Source organism: Sus scrofa, chromosome 18 (genome assembly GCF_054392235.1).
Source record: "Sus scrofa isolate SSC_HxYL_T2T_F1_AM1 chromosome 18, Sscrofa_HxYL_maternal_Yorkshire_Landrace_v2.0, whole genome shotgun sequence".
Taxonomy (NCBI): Eukaryota; Metazoa; Chordata; class Mammalia; order Artiodactyla; family Suidae; genus Sus; species Sus scrofa.
The window spans coordinates 64655424-64671969 of NC_139400.1; the positions used below are offsets into that span (position 1 = coordinate 64655424).

Genomic DNA, 16546 nt, shown 5'->3' on the forward strand with positions numbered 1-16546 from the left:
TCAGGAATACTTACTGTTCAGAACACGGCCAACCCCAGCAATGACACTGTTAATTATAACAGAAACAAGTTTATTACTCAGATTCTGACTCATGTTTACAAGAGATGTTGACGTTTTATAAGGCCGACCCTTGAGTCATCAATTTTTGATGACCTGGTGATGACTGTATTCCTTTCTGGAGGGACGCCTGTCACATCAAAGCCTAGTCAGACGAAATTAGGAGTATTTTATAGGGACACTGAGTCCTTTCTAGCTTGGCGAGGGACAAAACCTACTCAGTAGAAATTAGTCAACAAGCCCATACTGAGTATCTGCAAGTCCTCAGCCTGGTGTTGAGCATGGAGTGTGTGCAATCGAAGCGGCCATATTTTCTAAAAAAAAACACCCCAGGGTTTTTGGTATAACAAAGAATTTTTATGTCACGTTCTGGTGCTGAGAGATTGTCTGGGAGATGTAATTTGGACTCCCCCAAATAGAAAAATCTAGGACAATTTATAGGTTTCTCTGGATAAAAGAGAATATCTGAAATGACCATTGCCCCAGGAGAGCAAGCATACAAGGCTGTTAGTTGGACAGACACTGGTGAGGGTTAAACATGATGTTGACAGATGCCGCTGCTGCTGCAAAAGGAGCTGGATGCTGAGTGGGAGAGGCACCTGAGAGATCCTAGCAGGGAGACAAGGGGATGGCTGTGCAAACAACATGCAGTCGCATGCAGGACTTCTAGGTCTTTCCTGGGGGTCACGGTGGCTTTTCGACACATGCAGCTTGAGCGAAGCACTGCAGTGGGTATTTGCTAGGCAGACGAGGTGTGGGGGGTGAGGAACAGTCCAGACAAGGATCAGAATATCTGAAGCATAAGCAATGGAAATTTCAGGACTCTTCTACATAACGCACAGCAATTAGAACGTACTTTGAAACAAATGATGATGAACACAGAACGCATGTAACACCTGCGTGACACCTCACGTCACACTTAATGGACCTTTAACGCCTTCCACTCTCATACTGGAAAAGGAGGAGAGGCGGAACAATTTGCAATAGAAGCAGCCATTTCAAGAAATCAGGAAAAGAACCACAGATTAAACCCAAAGAATGTAGAAGAAAGGAGATGATGAAGATAAGAACAGAGAGCAAGTGCTCAGTGACCCAATCGACAAAGCCCAAGTCGGTGAAAAAACCAACAAAATTGGTGAGCCCTTGGCAAGACTGTGGAGAGAAAAGGAGAGAAGGCACAGGTAGGGACATGAAGCATGCTCCGTGACAGAGCCTTCAGAGCCTGGAGACATCGAAGGGATAAAAGAAGAATATTGTGAACAGCTCGATGCCAAGGCGTCCCAAAAGTTAGATATAATTTTCAAGGAAAATATCGAATCCCTTGAAAAACAACTTTCTCTCTTTCTTTTTTTTTTCTTTTCTTTTCTTTCTTTCTTTCTTTTTTTTTTTTTTTTTTTGTTGTTGTTGTTGGTCTTTATAAGGCCACACATGTAGCATATGGAAGTTCCTAGGCTATGGGTCGAATCGGAGCTGCATGCAACTGCCAGATCCAAGCCACGTCTGCGACCTACACCACAGCTCAGAGCAACACCGGATCCTTAACCCACTGAGCAAGGCCAGGGATCAAACCTGCGTCCTCATGGATGCTAGTCAGGTTCATTACTGCTGAGCCATGATGGGAACTCCTGAAAAACATGATTTCTTATAACTGACCAAGAAGAAACAGACACTTGAGTTCTTTTTGTATCTATTAAATAGACTCCGTGCCAGTACCCTTCTCAGGAGGAAAGCTCAAGTCTTGGAAGATTTCACTGGTGAAATCTTCCAAATACGGAAGGAAGAACTAATACAAATCTTATATACAATTTATCAGAGAATTAGAAAAATAAGGAATTCTTTCCAAGATATTTTATGAGCCCAGTGTGATTGATATTGAAAGCCAAGAGCTCCCTGCTGGCTCAGCAAGTTAAGGATCTGGCATTGCCACTGTTGTGACACTGGTTTGATCCCTGGCCAGGGAAATTCCTCATGACCCTAAAGCAAGACAAGAAAAAAAACAAAAACCTGGAAAGACAAGAGGAATAATATAGGTCAATCTCTCTTGTCAACTAGAGGACTCCAATAATAATTTTTTTTTAAAAATCCTTTTTGGCTACCCTGCGTTAGGTGGAGTTCCCTGGCCAGGAATCATATTTGAGCTGCAATTGCAACCTCTGTCAAAGGTGCAGCAATACAGGGTCCTTTAACCCACCGCACTAGGCCAGGGATGGAACCTGCATCCCAGAGCTCCAAAGAAGCTCTTTTTTTTTTTTTTTTTTTTTTTTTTTTTTTGTCCTTTTAGGACCCTACCTGTGGCATATGGAGTTTCCCAGGCTAGGGGTCCAATCGGAGCTGTAGCTGCCGGCTATACCACAGCTCACGGCAACGCTGGATCCTCAGCCCACAGAGTGAGACCAGGGATCGAACCCGTGTTCTCTTGGATGCTGGTCGGGTTTGTTAACTGCTGAGCCATGATGGGAACTCCCAGAGATGCTCTTGATCCCTGCTGGGCCACAGTGGGAACTCCCCAACAATATCTAAGAGGATAAAACATTAAGACCAATCAGATGCAGTCCAGGCATTCAAGGTTGAGTTGACATTTGAAAATCAATTAATACAATTCATCACATCAATAAATTCATCTTAATAGAATGAATAGAATAAAATTCCCAAAAGCATTTGAAAACGTCAACATCTATTCATGATTTAAAAAAAAAAACAAAACCAACTCTGAGCCAGCATAGTTTTCTATTATTGCTGTAACAGTCACAGATTTGGTGGCTTCAAACAACACATGTTTATTGTTTTACACTTCTGTGGCCGGAAGTTCAAGATCAGTTTCACTGAGCCAAAATCTATGTGTCCGGAGTGATGCCCTCCCTCCAGGGCCCCTACAGGAAATCTCTTCCTCGCTTCTGCCAGCTTCCAGAAGCTGCCAGCATTCCTCGGTTTGTGGCTGCATCACTCCAGTCTTGAGCTTCGTGTCCTACTGCCGCCTCCTCTTTTGTCTGTGACAGATCTTCCTCTGCCTCTCTCTTATTGGACACCTGTGTGACTGCACGGAGGGCCGCCCATGATAATCTCCCAGCTCAAGATCCTTTTACATCTTCAAAGACCCTTTCCCCCTGTGAGGTACACAGGTTTCAGGGATTACAATTTTTTTTTTTTTTTTTTTTTAGGACCACACCCGGGCATATGGAAGTTCCCAGGCTAGGGGTCAAATTGGAGCTACAGTTGCTGGCCCACACCACAGCCATAGCAACACAGGATCCTTGACCCACTGAGCAAGGAAAGGGATCGAACCCACATCCTCATGGATGCTGGTCAGATTCATTTCCACTGTGCCACAGCAGGGACTCCAGAGATTACAATTTGTTATCTTTGGGAGACATTATTCAGCCTTCCTAAAGAAGGCAGCATTATCCATCTATAAAGGGTGTTAGAAAACTTCTATAGTAAACGTCACATTTTTAAAAATTAAAGTATAGTTGATTTACAATGTTGTACCAATTTCTGCTGCACAGCAAAGTGACTCAGTCATACATATATACACACATTCCCTTTCTTGTGGTATCTTCCATCATGTTCTAGTCCAGGAGGCTGGATGTAGTTCCCTGTGCTGTAGAGTAGGACCTCATTGCTTATCCATTCTAAAGGTAACAATTGGCATCTACTAACCCCAAACTCCCCCTCCCTCCCCCGTGGCAACCACAAGTCTGTTCCTTGTGTCTGTTCTGCAATAGGTTCATAGTTTAGATTCCACATAGAAGTAATCTTACATGGGATTTGTCTTTCTCTTTCTGACCTACGTCACTTGGTATGAGAGTCTCTAGATGCATCCATGTTGCTGCAAATGGCATTTTCTGTTCTTGTTCATGGCTGAGTAGTATCCCATTTATACGTATACCCATCTTCTTAATCCATTCATCTGTTGATGGACGTTTAGGTTGTTTCCATGTCTTGGCTATCGTGACTAGTGCTGCAATGAACATAGGGTTGTGTGTATTTTTTTGAATGAATGTTTTGTCTCAATATATCCCCAGGAGTGTCATTGCTGGGTCATATGGTAGATCTATGTATAGTTTTCCGAGGAACCTCCATACTGTTCTCCATAGTGGTTGTACCAATTTACATTCCCACCAACAGTGCAGGAGGGTTCCCTTTTCTCCACACCCTCTCCAGGATTTGTTCTTTGTAAACTTACTAATGATGGCCATTCTGACCGGTGTGAGGTGGTACCTCATTGTAGTTTTGATTTGAGTTTCTCTGATAATTAGTGATGTTGAGCATTTTTTTCAGGTGCCTGCTGGCCATCTGTCTGTATGTCTTCTTTGGAAGGATGCATCACATTTAATGAGGAGATACCAGAAGATTTTCCTTTGGGATTGGGAAAAAGGCAGTGACAACCCTAACCACATCTATTCGATGATGTTTCCAAGGTCCTGGCTAGTGTGATAAGGAGAGAGAAAGGAATTAAAGTCACAAATGATTTAAAAAAGGAAGAAATAACATCGTCACTACTCACAGGTATTATTAGGTGTGCAGAAAATCCAAAACTGTACAGATGAACAACTAACATCGGCAGATAAATTACATGTCACTTGATAGAAGGTTAAAATATTTAAAAATTTATTTTTCTGTAAGACAGAAATTTAAGAGTTAGAAAATGTTCGAACAATTCTATTTACAGTAATATAAAAACTACTGAGGAATAAAGATATATACATACATCTCTTTATGAAACACTGTAGATTATCACTGAGAAAAATTAAAAGACCTAAAAAATGGTGAATATACTAAGTTAATAGAATGAAGAACTAAATACAGTAACAATGCCAGTTCTTCTCTCATCTTTATCTATAGACTCAGCAAGTCCACATAATTTTTCTGTGGATATTTATACGCTGATTCTAAAATTTGTATGGACATTCAAAAGACCAGGAACAGCAAGACATGTAGGAACAGCAAAGAGAATAAAGTTGGAGGGATTGCACTACCTGATACACCATGTACCTTGGATTCGACCCCCAGCCTGTTGAATCAGAACTACAGCTACTGGCCTATACCACAGTCCCAGCAACCCGGGATCCGAGCCTCAGCACCACAGCTCACGGGCAACCCTGGATCCTTAACCCACTGAGTGAGGCCGGGGATGGAACCCGCATCCTCATGGATCCTAGTCGGGTTTGTTAACTGCTGCGCTGCAACGGGAACTTCTAGTTTGTTACATTATGGATGAAGTTGAATTTGATTCATCAATTTAAGTGGTGTTTGACAGATTTTCTATATTCTGTTCCTTAATAATTTTCATTCAACAAATTTAGCATACATCAATGATTCTTTTTTTTTTTTTTTTTTTTTTTTTTTTTTGTCTTTTTAGGGCCGCACTCCCGGCATATGGAGGTTCCCAGGCTAGGGGTTGAATGGGAGCTGTAGCCGCTGGCCTGTACCACAGCCACAGCAATGCGGGATCCAAGCCACGTCTGAGACCTACACCACAGCTCAGGGCAATGCGGGATCTTTAACCCACTGAGTGAGGCCAGGGATTGAACCCTCAACCTCCGGGTCCCTAGTCAAATCCGTTAACCACTGAGCCGTGGCGGGAACTCCAACATTCATTAATGATTCTTATCTGAGTCAGTTTTTACAATGATGGTTATAAAACGATTGTTTTATATTTCTATCCTTTTAACATTTATAGTTTGACTTTTCTGTAAAGATTTCGTAATGTGGTCCTTTCTCTACCTAAAATGAAAAAAAAAAAAAACAAACTTACTACCCTGGATTCATGGATCATGTGATGAGCTATAATACATTCCTCTTTTGGTTTTGATGCTCAAATTGTCCCAGATTTAGCTAGTGGTGAGCCTCTTCAAGCTGGCCCTGTTCTGTTGAATGACCCATCAGTTTTTGAGCACTTTCATTCTTTCTGGCACAAAATATTCCATAGTTTATCTTTTAGGTTTCTTGTCCAGCCCTGGAATCAGCCAAACCTCTTGTTCTTTTAAATGGTTATTTAAAAACCACGATATGGGCATAAGGAGTGCTCATTGCAACTGAGTTTCTAGCACTTTTTCTGAGGGCAGAGTTACGTGTGTGTGTGTGTGTGTGTGTGTGTGTGTATTCACAAGCTACTTACAATTCCAGTCCAACTCCACAGTTCTTCCTTGCCTATCTCCGTTCCAAATTGATATCTCCTTTCTCCCACAATTAGAAATTAGGTTTTCCTAACCATCAATATATTTACTCATCTGCTGAAAATCATAGGTTCGGCAGGTGACACCCAAGTGACTTTCTAGGTCAAGTTTAGTACCTCTTTCTCCCTTAGAATGTTTACCACTGAAGGCGTTTCCTTCTTTGTGGTCATGTTATCAATGCGATATACCATAAGGTTTGGAGGTTATTTATATTTATTTTCAGGTTCATCTCTTTGTACTTGAGTTATTTTTTTGGAAATGGAAGACGTTAAAATGATATAAAAGTCGAGGCTATCTAAAAATGTACACGCAGGGAAGACCAATTCCCTACTCCATCCCTTCTCTTTCTTTGTCTCTCTCTCTCTCTTTTTTTTTTTTTTTTTTTTTTTTTTTTTTGCTTTTTTAGGGCAGCACCTGCAACATATGGAAGTTCCCAAGTTAGAGGTCCAATTGGAGCTGCAGCTGCCAGTCTACAACACAGCCACAGCAACACCAGATCCAACCTGCGTCTATAACCTACGCCGCAACTCCAGATCCTTAACCCACCGAGCAGGGCAGGGATTGAACCCACATCCTCACGGATAATAGTTGGGCCCGTTTCTGCTGAGGCACAACAGGAACTCCCGTCCCTTATATCTCTTTCCATCCACCTCTGCCTAATGTTCTATTTCTTGATCTGGATGTGAGATTACACAGGTGTATTTTTTTTTATTCATCAAGATGAACACCTATGATCGATGCATTTTTTTTTTTTTTGTCTTTTTGCTATTTCTTGGGCTGTTCCTAGGCTAGGGGTCCAATTGGAGCTGTAGCCGCTGGCCTACGCCAGAGCCACAGCAATGCGGGATCCGAGCCGCTGTCTGCAACCTACACCACAGCTCACGGCAACGCTGGATCGTTAACCCACTGAGCAAGGGCAGGGACCGAACCTGCAATCTCATGGTTCCTAGTCAGATTCATTAACCCCTGAGCCACGACGGGAACTCCATGATCGATGCGTTTTTGTACATTTCATACATGAGCGAAAAAGTGAGAAACAAACCCAGTGAGATGTGCCAGTCAGTATTCATCAGAGAAGCAGAATCACTGCACTATTATCGAACAAAGGAATTGTTATGCAAATAAGACTACGTGATGCTATCAAGAGCTGGGAGAAGTAACAGTCCAGAAGGGGGAGTTGGAGGATCAAAGAACAGTCACTTCCGAGCCTTCCTAAAGCAAGACAAGGTGGAAAAGTCAGAGAAGCCAGGAAATCTGTGCTTGGGCAGCCAAGCACATCCCACCCCTGGAGTGAGGTCATGAGGACACTGGTGAAAAAGTTGATAGAAAATTACCACCTCTGGGAGTTCCCGTCGTGGCGCAGTGGTTAACGAATCCGACTAGGAACCATGAGGTTGCGGGTTCGATCTCTGGCCTTGCTCAGCGGGTTGAGGACCTGGCATTGCCGTGAGCTGTGGTGTAAGTTGCAGACGGGGCTCGGATCGCGTAGGCCGGCGGCTACAGCTCCGATTGGACCCCTAGCCTGGGAACCTCCGTATGCCGTGGGAGCGGCTCTAGAAAGGCAAAAAGACAAAAAAAGAAAAGAAAAGAAAATTACCACTTCTGCTAGCAACTGCTTCTGTAGGTCCTCAGCCAGATATCTGGTGATGGCACTGGGGTTACTGTTGATGGACAGGCAGTTGGGAAGAGAAGCTGGACACAACAGGGGAGAGCCCGGATAGGCTGGCATCTGTGAGTGTCTGTGTCTGTCTGTCATAGCACCTAACCACAACAATGAAGGGCTCTGCTGCTTCATTCCACTTCCCAAATAGCATGTGGATGCTGATTTTGGTCAACCTTAACTTGAACTTGTTCGAGAAAAATGACCCTGGAAAAGTGGTTCCAGCTATACCAAACATAGCTGAGGGTGCTCCCTAGTCATTAGAGAAAAGCAAACTAAAACCACAACGAGATTAAAATCACCTAATATAATTACACACCTGTTTGAATAACTAAAGCTAAAAAGAGAGACCATACCTTTTTTTTTTTTTTTTTTGTCTTTTTAGGACTGCATCCTCGGCACACGGAGGTTCCCAGGCTGGGGTCGAATCAGAGCTGTAGCCACCGGCCTATGCCACAGGCACAGCAACACGGGATCCGAGCCAGGTCTGCAACCTTCACCACAGCTCACAGCATTGCCAGATCCTTAACCCACTGAGCGAGGCCAGGGATAGAACCTGCGTCCTCCTGAATGCCAGCTGGGTTCGTTAACTGCTGAGCCACGATGGGAACTCCAGGTCTTATCAGTTGTTGACAAGGATATGGAGCAACTGCAGGGCGAATACACTCTTGGCTGACTGTAAAATGTTACAATCGCTTTGATTCAGCTGATCTACTCACAGGTGTTTAACCAAAAGAAGCGAAAGCATATATCCAAAAATCTGTATGTGAGTGTCATAGCAGCTTTATTAGCAATAGCCAAACACTGGAAATCAAATAAATGACCATAAACAGGTGAATAGCGGGTGGGTACACAAAACTGAACAGAGAGAGCACTACCGAGCAATAAAAAGAAATGATACATATGCAGCAATATGGACAAATCTGAAAACAGGCTGAGTGAAAGGAGGCAGAGAAAAAGAGTGCGTGATGTCTCATTCCATTTTTATAACCAACAAGAAAATGCGAAGTGGTCTATGATGACAAAAGCAGACCAGAACGTGCTTTGTTCTGCCCGCTCTTGTCAGGGGACCCCAGCCATGATCCTCCACCTGGATGGCACTGGTTTAAATGCCCACACTTTTGTTTGGCAGGCCTAGAACCAGCCTTATTTTCAGTACTTCTCTGGGAGACCAGCCTTCTGTGTTCCCAGGGTACCAGCACCAGCTGGGCGGTGCTCTTGCCCCACAAGCTGGAGTCCCAACACGTTAGAGGGCCCCCCTCCAAGCCTCCTGCAACCTCTTCAGTTATTCTCTTAGCACTAGGGCAGCTGCTTCCTGGTTATTATCTCTGCACTGTCTCGAGGCTCTCTTTCTGCTGTGTTACTTCTCCTAAACCTAGTTAACCAATCGCCTGTATCACATTCTCTCTGCTGAACAGCCTAGAGTGCTTTCTGTTTTCCGACTATTCCTGGGCTGACATAACGATTGACATGCGTCTTCTGATCTATGACTCTCCCTTTCGCTTTCTTTCTGGAGACTCTCAGTACACAGAAATTCCTACTGTCAACAAACTAGAATCGACCAATCCTTTTCTTCATCGTATTTACGTACGTCTTAATTAATCAATCCTTCTCTTATTCCAAGGTCATAAGGGTTTTCTGTTACTTTTTCTTTTAAAAGTTTGCAGATTGGTCTCTTATACTTAAGTCTTAAATCCTTCCAGAATTTACTTTGTGTATGGCCATCCAATTGTCTTAGCACCATTTATCAAAAAACCTGCTCTTTCTCCATTGTGCTACAATGCCAGCTCTCTCGTTTATCAGTTTCTCTCTATGGAGAGGTCCATTTCTGGTCCGATTCTGCTCTATCGGTCTTGTGTGTCTATCCTCGTGCCAATACAACACCATCTTACCGATTTTATGTCTTCACATCTGATAGCACTAGTTTCTTTGCCCAGCTCTTGTTCTTCAGGAAAACACTAGCTATTCCCAGCTCTTCCTTTTCCTACATAACTTTTCTTTTTGGCCGGTACTTGCAGCATGCGGAATTTCCTGTGTCAGGGATTGAACCTGTGCCCCAGCAGTGACAACACTGGGTCCTCAACCACTAAGCCACCAGGGGACTCCTCCCACATAACTTTTTGCGTTAGCATGTCAAAGACGATAAAAATCCTAACTGGGATTTTGACTGGAATTGCGTTAAATCTCTAGGCCAATCCAGGAGCATCGACATTGCTGTGAAGTTGTTAGTTTGGGGGACCACCTAAAAGCGTGCCCTTTGCTTAGGTCCCCTGCAACGTCTTTCAGGGAAGCTTTAAAATGTTTTATTATTATTATTTTTGTCTTTTTTTAGGGCGCACCCGTGGAGATTCCCAGGCTAGGGGTCAAATCGGAGCTGCAGCTGCCGGCCTCCACCACAGCCATAGCCGCAGGGAATCAGAACCGCCTCTGCGACCTACACCGCAGCTCACGGGTACTTCACCGGCTGAGCAGGGCTAGGGCTCAGAACCATGTCCTCGTGGATGCTAGTCGGGTTCGTGACCGCTGAGCCACGACGGGAACTCCAAACAAGAGAAACTTTAATCGAGCATTTCTCCGATTCCTTCCTGGCTTTTTTTACTTTTCAGCAAGAGAGGGAACATTTCGAAGGAGCCAGAAGACCCGTGAGGGAGAATGACCGTGAGAGAGCGTCTTGAGCTGTGAACTGGCTCACCTCCGGGAGGAAGGGCTCCAACCCAAACGCGGGAGAACGTACTCGCACAAGTTTGGATAAACAGCAGCAGTGTTCACGTGGCTGGTGGTACCTGAGGTAATTTGCATTTACCCCAGACAAAAATGTCTTTGCTAGTTTTTCTCTCTTTCCTTCCATCCAACAAATAGTTATTGCAAACCAACTTTCATGCTTAGGGTTGGGCTAGACACTGTAGAAAGATACAGAGAGTGTAAAAAAATCACTGCATTAAATTGAGGGGTGATGGCGGCTATGCCCCCTTTGGCTGGGTTCCCTTCACAGGCCCCTGTGCCTTCTGAGCTTCGGTCTCCTGGACTCGGATGTAACAGGCATTCTCACCACCTCTGGGTGAAGGCCTTTTCTCTACACTTTTGGGGTCTTTGGGGCCTTTAAACCTTGGGGATAGCGTTGGCCAGGGGCCAGGTTCACCGTGCTGTGCCTCGGGCCAGGGGTTCATCCAGCATAGAGTCTCCGGTCCTGTTTCTCAGGGAGGGCCCTGGTTCTTCGGCTGCGCTGACCCCCTGGTTTGAGGTCCCCCTGAGACTGCTGGGGAGGCTCTCCAGGCCCCAGGACGGGGCTCGTCACCTCTTAGGCAAAAAATTCAAACAATTTGTCTGGATTCAGTCAAGACCTTTCTCAAAGCCAAGGACAAGTGGGGCAATGGAGCCCCAGACCATCCACAGGGCAGGGGTTTGGCGGGGGAGGAAGAGAGGGCTGAGGACAAGCTTAAGGGGCTTGCTGAGGAGAGGAAGGAAAGAAGGGGTGGTCCAGCTCTTAGCAATGATTTTTTTTTTTTTTTTTTTTTTTTTTTTTTTTTTTTTTTTGCAGCAGGTAACTTCAAAGTGGTACTGGGAAAAACGAGACTACGAGAAGGTTTTTAGGGGCCAAAGTTGGGACGGGATTTATGTGGAAGAAGAGGGCCAAAAGGTGCTCATTTTCTGGAAGGCAAAATTCCCATCTCTCCAGAACTTTCTGAGAATCGTAGAAACGGCAGTGCACAGTGGGTGTGGGCATTTCAATACAGGTGAAAGGGTATTTGTTAGACACTATACCTTGCAAGGGGGTATAGCTCAGGGGTAGGGCATTTGACTGCAGATCCAAGAGGTCCCTGGTTCAAATCCAGGTGTCCCCTGAAGGTCTCACACCAAATGGCCCTTTCAGGTTGGCTTTATTCACTGCTGAGATTGAGAGGACAACCAGTAGCTGGGGGAGGTGGGGGTAGAGAGGAAACTGGTCCCCCTCATCTCCGAGGCTGGGGCAATGGAAAGTCCCAGAACCAGAAATGTGGTTCTAGCCAAGACCATGCCAAGGCCTTACATCATAGCTCGGCTGGGCACTGTAGCTACCTGCGGCTGCTGCGGGACTTCCCCAGGCCCCTCCCTAGGGATTCGGAGTTTGTTAAGCCTGGGAAGTTTTACTTTTCAACAGCACTCTTTCTTTTTTTTTTTTCCATCCACCCACATTACAGAAACAGGAGATGATTTTCCTGGGTGCCCCGTTTGGCCAAAGTTCTGGATCATTCTAAAAGCTCTTCTAGGAGAACACTGGTGGCTTTAGGTGACTTGCCTTGAACTGGGGGGAGGGGAAGCTGCAGGGCTGCCAGGTGGGAAGGGTCAGGGCTTGGGGGAAGGAGAAAATGAGAGAGAAGGGGTTTAGTTTGCAGTGGAGCTGTCCTCCTGGGCTGATGACAAACAAACAGAAGTACTGATGAGGCCACACGGGTGCTTATCAGACAGCGATCACAAGGGAGGGGCCTGTGTGTTTGAACCACACTGACCCCATTTTGTCAGCTCCGTCTCTTGCCCCTCCCCTTCTGCAAGACAGCTTTAGCCTTCTCACCAGGAATGCACCCCAGACAGACGAGTGTCCATCAACCTCTTCCCTTGTCTGCCTCTGAAAGGCACGCTGGAAGAATATGCCTTTTGCTGACAGATGGTTAATGACTTGCAAGGGTTAATGGTTATGAGACCCCACAGGGGAGGCAAAAACCTCGGCTGCCATCCGTGCAGACACGCTTCTCCCGCAGCTTCTGTCTTTTGCTGTGGCCCCTTTAAATGCCCCTGGACCCCACTGACAGCACAGAGTGCAGCTGTGAAGGCCAGCCCCACCTGTGGTGTCATCCACAATAAACTTCATACGGCTACTCTATGGAGTTGCCTGCTTTGTTTTTCACTCTTAAAGTTCCTTCTCCGTTTGGAGGACTTTTCTCAATATCTCCACCCCTCAGTACCCCTTTCAGTTCTCTGCAGATTGAAGAAATGCCTTTTCACCTCTGGGTCCTGTGGAATTGAGTCTTCCTAGGACAGAAGAGAGCTTCGATAGTTTAGAGCTTTTGCTAGAAAAAGCCTCTCTAGCTTCTTCTTGCAGCCCCAGGTGAATTTCTCCAGGGCTGACCCGACCCCCACTCCCAGTGATGCTTATTCTCAGAGACTTGCTGATGCCGCCCTTCATGTGGGCACTGTCCCACCTCTGCCACACACAGGCATCAGCATGGGGGGAATGGGAGCTTCGACGCCTCCTGTGTGCTCCCCCACTACCGAGCACAGGGCTGTGCTTGCCGAAGGGCTGCAGGGGCTCCGTCTTGAGCTGCTTCCGCACAGAGAGAAGGGAGTTGACTGCGGGGACTGCCTGCTACCTGCTAGGGCTGCAAGCGTTTGGGCAGTGCGGCTGCAAGCAGGAGGCTGTGTGGGACTACCTCCCTGCCCCTGCCTTCACACAGGAACCTCTGTCACCTGCCTTGAACAGGGACACTGGAAATGTTCCCTGGAGTCTGCTTCCCATCTAAGCAGCAGAGACTCACAGAGCTCTCAGGCGTGAGTGAGCTTCGAGCTGTTTTCTCAGTAAGATAGGTGATCAGCTTTAGAGAGTCTTTCAGCGCTGACCAGGGAATGTTGGAGGAAGTCTGGCAAAGGCAGTGGTTTCTGTACTACTGGGTGCTGTCATTCTTTGTGGTGGCATCTAGATGGTGGACCCGTTGTCTCTTGAAGGTGCTCATATTTCAGGTCAATAAGCCCACATCATGACCACACGGGGGCGCTTCTAGCCAATTCACTCCTGCATCCGACTTCAGCGTGTGCGTTTACTGCCCTGCCTTATTCCACTTGAACCTCTTATTCTGGTTGTCAGGGGACGACTCCACTCAACCCCTCGATACACTCAGAAACAACAATATTTAAAAGTAAATATTGTCCCTACCGTGGCACAATGTATTAAGAATCCCAGCCCTATACTACTCAAAGCAATCTACAAATTTAATGCAATCCCTATCAAATTACTCATGACATTTTTCGCAGAAGTAGAACAAACAATCCAAAAATTCATATGGAACCATAAAAGATCCAGAATTTCCAAAGCAATCCTAAGGAAAAAGAACAAAGCAGGAGGCATAAACTTCCCAGACTTCAGATAATTCTACAAAGTTACAGTCGTCAAAAGAGTGTGGTATTAGCACAGAAACAGATATATTTTTCCATGGAACAGAACAGAGGACCCAAAAATAAATCCCAGACACCTATGGTCAGTTAATCTTTGACAAAGGAGGCAAGAATATAAAATGGGAAATGCACTCTCTTCAGCAACTGGGTTGGGAAAACCAGACAGCTGCATGTAAATCAACAAAACTAGAACACACCCTCACACCATGCACAAAAATAAACTCAAAATGGCTTAAAGACTTAAACAGAAGACAAGACACCGTAAAACTCCTAGAAGAGAACATAGGCAAAACATTCTCTGACATCAACGGTACAAATGTTTTCTTAGGTCAGTCTCCAAAAGCAATAGAAATAAAAACAAAAATAAACAAATTGACCTAATCACACTTACAAACTTTTGCACAGCAAAGGAAACTATATATATATATATATATATATATATATATATATATATATATAAAGCAAGCTATGGAATAGGAGGAAATAGTTGCAAACAACGCAACAGACAAGGGATTAACATCCAAAATATATAAATAACCCACACAACTCAACAACAAAAAACCAAACAAACCAATTGAAAAATGGGCAGAAGACCTAAATAGACATTCCTCCAAAGAAGGCACATAGATCGCCACCAGGCATATGAGAAAATGCTCAAAGTCACTAATTATTAGAGAAATGCTGAGGCACCACTCACACCAGTCAGAATATCATTAATAAGTCTCCAAATAATAAATGCTGGAGAGGGTGTGGAGAAAAGGGAACCCTCCTACACTGTTGGTGGGAGTGTAAATTGGTACAACCACAATGGAGAAAGGTATGCAGGTTCCTCAGAAAACTGAACATAGAACTACCATAGGACCCAGCAATTCCACTCCTAGGCATATATCCGGACAAAATTACAATTCAAAAAGAACATGAACCTATATGTTCATAGCAGCACTATTCACAATAGCCAAGACATGGAAGCAACCTAAATGTCCATCAATAGATGAATGGATTAAGAAGACGTGGTAAATATACACAATGGAATACTACTCAGCCATAAAAAGAACAAAACAATGCCAATCCCAGCAACATGGATGCATCCAGAGATTCTCATATTAGGTGAAGTCAGTCAGAAAAAAAGACAAATACCACTATATCACTTATATGTGGAATCTAAAATATGGCACAAATGAACTTATCTACAGGGCGGAAACAGACTCACAGACGTGGAGAACAGACTTGTGGTTGCCAACGGGGAGGGGGAGGGAGTGGGATGGACTGGGAGTTTAGGGTTAGTAGATGCAAACTATTCCATTTAGAATGGACAAGCAATGAGGTCCTACTGCACAGCACAGGGAACTGTATCCAGTCTCTCAGGATATAACATGATGGAAGATAATACAAGATTTTATTATATATATAATACAACATATGTATATGACTGGGTCACTTTGCTGTACAGCAGAAATTGGCACAACACTGTAAATCAACTGTACTTTGATAATATAATAATAAAAAAGAATCCCTGGCCCTCTGATGTCACCCATCTGCAGCACAGTTTGCAACTGCAACTCAGATTAAATCCCTGGCCCAGGGACTTCCATATGCTATGAGTGTAACCATTTAAAAAAAGAAAGAGAGAGAGAGAGAAAGAGAGAAAGAAAGAAAAAGAAAGAAAGAAAGAAAGAAAGAAAGAAAGAAAGAAAGAAAGAAAGAAGGAAGGAAGGAAGGAAGGAAGGAAGGAAGGAAGGAAGGAAGGAAAGAAAAGAAAAGAAAAATTCTGAAGCCAGTCCTGCATAATCCCTGCAGGTTTTTCCCTCCAAAACAAGGGGATAATAATAGCCAATAATAATATAATTGAGGCTACAACCTGCTTACACACATCAAATATTAGCCTAAGAGACATGAGTTACCACACTCTAGGAAAATAAAAAAGCTCCCAGCTAGGGAGTAGGAAGTTCACCAGCTTCCCCAGCCGCCCCCACCAGCCCCTTCCAGGTTAATGCACAGATGTGCCAACTGAAGGGATATATACCTTCAGGTGTAGGTCCTGCACATGTCTCCAAAGAGCTTGGGCAGGATCTCTTCAAGGTGCTGTTTCGTAATGAAGAACAAGAGAAAAACAAACTCTAAGTCCCTTCCAGTGGTAAATGTCAGTGCTCCTCCAGGATGCTGCTGTCACCACAGACTGAGGACAGGTGAAGGGTAGGAATGTGGGACTCTGGGACCTGGGGGAAGACCTCTCTGGGCTGAATTTTCAAAGGAATAAAGAGCTGGTCTTTCCAGCTCTCTGGACATAAATAGAAACCTTCCATCTGTAGGACTTGGGTGTGACTACAAAGGTGAAAGGTCGTTATTAGGCACCTGCACCAGGGAGGTGGGGGTATAGCTCAGGGGTAGAGCACTTGACTGCAGATCAAGAGGTCCCTGGTTCAAACCCGGGTGCCCCCTGCTCTCTTGGGTCTTCCATTCACAGAAGCTCTTGCTCCTTTTTACCTTCCTCTATCCTCCAGTTATCAGG

General features: G+C 44.8%; 1 long non-coding RNA gene and 2 other non-coding genes across 8 annotated transcripts in view; 2 read left to right on the forward strand and 1 right to left on the reverse strand.

Moving 5' to 3' along the window:
- LOC106506878 (uncharacterized) overlaps positions 1-16546 on the reverse strand; it is a 52630-nt gene that overhangs the window by 3622 nt on the left and 32462 nt on the right. For 3 of the 6 annotated variants that reach the window (XR_014833369.1, XR_014833368.1, XR_014833367.1), the window contains exon 4: positions 8659-10249. This is a non-coding gene — a long non-coding RNA (uncharacterized LOC106506878). Of the gene's footprint in view, positions 1-14; positions 47-2346; positions 2574-4561; positions 4674-6600; positions 7101-8387; positions 10250-16060; positions 16120-16546 lie in introns of those variants that run through there. The other 3 variants (XR_014833370.1, XR_014833371.1, XR_014833366.1) reach the window with 3 other exon arrangements.
- On the forward strand, positions 11663-11735 carry TRNAC-GCA (transfer RNA cysteine (anticodon GCA)). The gene has a single exon. It is a non-coding gene; the product is annotated as a tRNA-Cys (tRNA).
- Positions 16405-16476, forward strand: TRNAC-GCA (transfer RNA cysteine (anticodon GCA)). The gene has a single exon. It is a non-coding gene; the product is annotated as a tRNA-Cys (tRNA).